Source organism: Eublepharis macularius, chromosome 16 (genome assembly GCF_028583425.1).
Source record: "Eublepharis macularius isolate TG4126 chromosome 16, MPM_Emac_v1.0, whole genome shotgun sequence".
In the NCBI taxonomy this organism is placed as follows: domain Eukaryota; kingdom Metazoa; phylum Chordata; class Lepidosauria; order Squamata; family Eublepharidae; genus Eublepharis; species Eublepharis macularius.
Window position 1 is genome coordinate 22,240,248 of NC_072805.1, and position 5,173 is coordinate 22,245,420.

Below are 5,173 nucleotides of genomic sequence, written 5' to 3' on the forward strand. Positions count from 1 at the left end.
TTTCTCTCGTTTTTGACAATGGGACCTCAGTGCAAAATGCGAATGTTTCATGTCCGTTGTAAACAGTGCACACGTTTTTCAATTGCAGCTCTCCTTCCCTGGCAGAAGTACAGAAGAAGTGATTGATAAAGGTTGCGGCCTATTCTTCATGTAGACGTTGATGCTTTTGTTGACAAATACACAGAGCAGGAGGAGTCCGTGGCTTCTTGCTACTTCTGGGCCTTCTGTAGAGAGAAGAGCCAGTTTAAATGCGTGTGAGGCATGTTATGCTTAGCTGGGCTTGCTAATGTTATTTTCTTTTAGCTGTGTCTTTTGGAGATGCCAGCCCAGAACAAAATATCAAAAGAAACGTTCCCTTACATCCGGAAAAACTACTTTCTTTGATGAGCACCGATTACTGCCTTATATGGTTTTTCAGATGTGGGGCTTATACCAGAAAAACAAATAAACCTATTCTTGGTATTTTTGTACTTGGGATCCATAATCACATACAGCAAGGAACAGCTGTGAGCCTTCTTAAGAGATATTTTTTGAATTTTGCAAGGCCTAGATTGCTGGAAATGATGCTAAGTTCATGCACTTTAAATGCCTTCTTTCCTGTCCCTGGGGCAGAAAATAACCAAGCTACTCAGCACAGAGCTTTACTGCACTCATTTCGGGGTAGGGGGGGGCATGTGGATCTGCAGCAGATGAACAAGATTTGAGTCCAGTAGCATCTTAAAGACCAACAAGATGTCCAGGGCATAAGCTTTTAAGATTCGAGCTACCTTTGTTAGACACCTCTGTTATCTGGCTAGATAATAAGATTTCCAGGGCATAAGCTTTCAAGAGTCGAGCTCCTTTTGTTAGACACCTTTATTATCTGAAGTACACACCAATACAAGGAAGTGTGCCAACACAGCTATTATTATTATTGCAGCACAAGTAAATTATACAATCAATATAATCAATATAAACACAACAGTTTCGATTCCATTCAATACAATGTGGCTGCAAACTTGTTCCAATAGAATGAGAGAGTCAAGTCCCATATATTAACGGAACCTCTTTATCACAAGCTGCAAACGGTGCCAATTGAAGTTAATCGGTGGCGTCCAAGATTTATGAGCTCCAAGGTAATCTTCTCCCTTTGTTTTGGTTGTACCTTTATTATCTGGCCAGATAACAAGATTTCCAGAGCATAAGCTTTCAAGAGTCAAACTCCCTTTGTTAAGACTCCTCTGTTATCTGGCCAGATAACAAGATTTCCAGGGCATAAGCTTTCAAGAGTCGAGCTCCCTTTGAGCTCTGTTATCTGGCCAGATACCTCCTGATTCCTGACGAGAGAAGATTGACTCTTAAAAGCATATATCCTGGAAATCTTGTTGAAAGACTAACAAAGTTTATTCTAGCATAAGTTCTCATGAGTTACTCAGAGCTCACTTCATCAGATGTACACAGAGTATCGGGAAATATAAGATGCTAGTGTAACCCCCAGAGTCAAGAGGACCAGGTTCAATGTTTACCAATTCAAAATATAAATACAGTTTATTTACACAGAACTATGAAACATTCCCAAAGTTATCAATACTGGATCAGTAACCAGTGACCCCAGCATGAAGTCCTACTCACAACCCCTTGGTAAAGTACGCAGACAGTTCTGTGGATTGGGCCAGAGGCTACGCCTGGAACAGCGTCCGAAATATCCCAAAGGCCTTGCCACAGCAGGACTCTGTTTGTGAAGATGCTGCCTGAATCCTGGAGCTTGCTTGTTGCCCTAGGAGCAGTTCCCCTTTTCTCCTAGCAAGACGAAGTGGGGATGCTCTGTACTAGACATGGGCACGATCCCCAAAAAAAATTCCGATTAAGCCGTTCGTGGATCTGGGCTGCTGCCGAAGGCAGGTCACAGATTCTAACCGATCAAGTCTTGTTTCCGGTCCAGAATCAGGAATCGGGGAGGCCAGCACCCAGGGCAACCGTAGTCAGGCTCTTGAGCGCATGCGCACACTCCTGAGTCGCCCTCGCCCACGCAGCAAGCCGGCTGTCCCGGTGCGCTGCGGAGCTGGCGGCAGCGCGAGTGGCTCGGAGGCGTTCACCTGCCCCGCAAGACAAGGGGCGGCCGGCTTGCCCACGCGCCCCTTGTCCTAGGGAAAGGCGAACGGCGCAGGCAGCCTCCCAGCCTCCCGCGCTGCCTTTTGCCTTTCCCCAGGAAAAGAGGCGGTCAGCTTGCCCGCACGCCCCTTGTCCTGGGGAAAGGCGAATGGCGCAGGCGGCCTCCCAACCACCCGTGCCGCCTTTTGCCTTTCCCCAGGACAAGGGGCGGCTGGCTTGCCCACACGCCCCTTGTCCTAGGGAAAGGCGAACGGCGCAGGCATCCTCCCAGCCTCCCGTGCTGCTTTTTGCCTTTCCCCAGGACAAGGGGCGGCCGGCTTGCCCGCACGCCCCTTGTCCTGGGGAAAGGCAAACGGCGTGGGCGGCCTCCCAGCCACCCGCGCTGCCTTTTGCCTTTCCCCAGGACAAGGGGCAGCTGGCTTGCCCGCACGCCCCTTGTCCTGGAGAAAAACGAATGGCGCGGGCGGCCTCCCAGCCTCCGGCGCTGCCTTTTGCCTTTCCTTTGTGCCCATGGCTTCAGAACACCCTCTTCCCCCTCCCTCCCCTGGGTTGCTGCTCCGTGGTTGGAAGGAAGCCTGCTAAACAAGGAAAGCTGGGCTTCCATTCATGTTTCGAAGGCGACAGAAGGAGGGCAAACACAGCTCATTCCCCGCCCTGACTCCGTTGCCCCGGGAATAAATTACTGGCGCAAGAGTTTCTGCAATTCCAAACAGAAAGTGACCCATCCGATCAAGTCCCGAACAAGCAAACTCCCGACCGCTGGATCGGTTGCCGTGGACAGAACCGATTAGCTGAGTCATGATGGTGCAAACGCCAAAATCGGGGGGGGGGGGTTTGAAATCGTAATTCAGATCGTGCCCATGTCTACTCTGTACTAGGGTGCTGGTCTCAAAGAGTCAATGAGTTCAGCTGCCAGCAATTTCTGTTCTTTGCTCTTCTTTGCTTCTTCAGCTCTTGTCAGTTACCGCAGTTCTCCCAAGGAGAAAGGTTCAGCTCTTCCAGCCAGCAGATTCATCTCTGTGATCTTTTTAGCTCCAGAGCTTGGAAACAAGCTTTGCCTTCCAAAAAGCAGCAGCTTCACCTCTTTTTTTTCTCTAGTATTTCCAGCTAACCTAGTCTTGTATAACACCACTCCTCTTAGTCATGGTGACTTCTTTTTTTATATTCATGCCCCATGGGCCTTTGCTAAACATGCAAATTAAACAACCCTAGGTACAGCTCAGTTATCTGCTAGTCTGGTCTATCTTTGTATCTGCAGTCTATTAATCAGGCCTAGGTCCTACGCCCCAAACCCTTTTTCCAATACAGGCTTACACCAGCATCAGCTCCCCAAATGGAACGTGAAAACAAATCCCACTCACACACACCCACACCCCACGAACGGAGCAGCGGAAGTTAATGAAACCCTGACCGAGGTCTCAAGTAAAAGGGGATGAGGTTTGCAGAGATTCTCTGTTTTTGTTTGTTTAAATAGAGACCCTGTAAGACTGGACGATGTTTCCAAATACCCAACATTGATCCAAAAACTGCTTGACAGAAGATGAAATGAGGAGGAAGTGCGGGGAGTTTGGGGAGAGAACTTCCTGCATGTTTTTTGGAAGGCGGAAAAAGTAAGGAAGACAAACATAACATTTTATTCAGGGGGAAAGAGCTAGAGTCCAGTAGCATTTAGGACTCCCAAAATTTGTGGTAGGGTATGAGCTTTCATGAGTCACATCACAGCTCATTTCTTCACTATATGAAGAAATGAGCTGTGACTCACAAAAGCTCATACTCTACCACAAATTTTGTTAGTCTTCTAGGTGCTACTGGACTCTTGCTCTTTTCTACTGCTACAGACAGACTAACACGGCTACCCAGCTTGATTTTATTCAGGGGAACTGGTCTTTGTCCTCTGGAGATCAGCCGTAATTCCAGGAGTACTTCAGGTTCCACCTGGAGGTTGGCATATATACTTGACAGGCAGATATGGGGATGTATGGACTCAGAGTGAGGGAGTCCTGAGAAGGTGCAAGTGGAGAACCTGTTTAAGATTAGGAGTAACAAGTTGGTTCAGTCACTATTCCAGATTTTCAAAATATCCCTAGACACTGCCTGCCATAAATAGGAATGTGGTAGGTAAAGGTAAAGGTGCAAGCACTGAGTCATTACTGACCCATAGGGGGATGTCACCACGACGTTTTCTTGGCAGACTTTACGGGGTGGTTTGCCATTGCCTTCCCCAGTCATCTACACTTTACCCCCAGGAAACTGGGTACTCATTTTACCGACCTCAGAAGGATGGAAGGCTGAGTCAACCTTGAGCCGGCTACCTGAACCCAGCTTCCGCCAGGATCGAACTCAGGTCATGAGCAGAGCTTGGACTGCAATACTGCAGCTTACTACTCTGCAAGGAACGTGGTAAGCCTGTGATATAATGATTTTCTAGTGCCAATTTTTTTAAAAAAATGCCAAGACCTGGTAGCCCAGGGAGCAAGAGCAGCCGCTTCTGGCACCGAAGAAGCAGCTTGGTTTGAAAAGGACATACTGCTTCACATACAACTGTACACTAAACAGATATAAGCGCTGTTTGAAACCACTGACTCCACATTCCTTTACACAGAATTGGGATAAAAAACTGGTTAAAACGAAAATGCAAAAAGACACAAAGCCGAGTGTAGCTGTTCTCAGGGTTCTGTAGGAGAGAGAATTACCAATTTTTTGCTCAAGTCTGTGTTAGAGCCAAGCTACAAGTGACGCCTTACACAGGTTGGACACTTGTCAGCTTCCCTCAAGTTTTGATGGGAAATGTAGGCGTCCTGGTTTTGCAGCTTGGCTCTCCATTACAGCTGCAAGACCAGGATGCCTACATTTCCCATCAAAACTTGAGGGAAGCTGACAAGTGTCCAATCTCTGTCAGGCGTCACTTGTAGCTTGGCTCTTAGCCCTCTGTATCATTTCATGCCACGGGGCTGAATTGAAAGGGCTTCCTAAGAACATGAGGCCACCTCTCTGCTGCTTCCCTCTCGCAATGTGAAGGAAGTGATAGCAAAAGAAGTCAAGTGACTCCCTTCTTAATCTGTCTCCAGTCATTCGTTGCAAC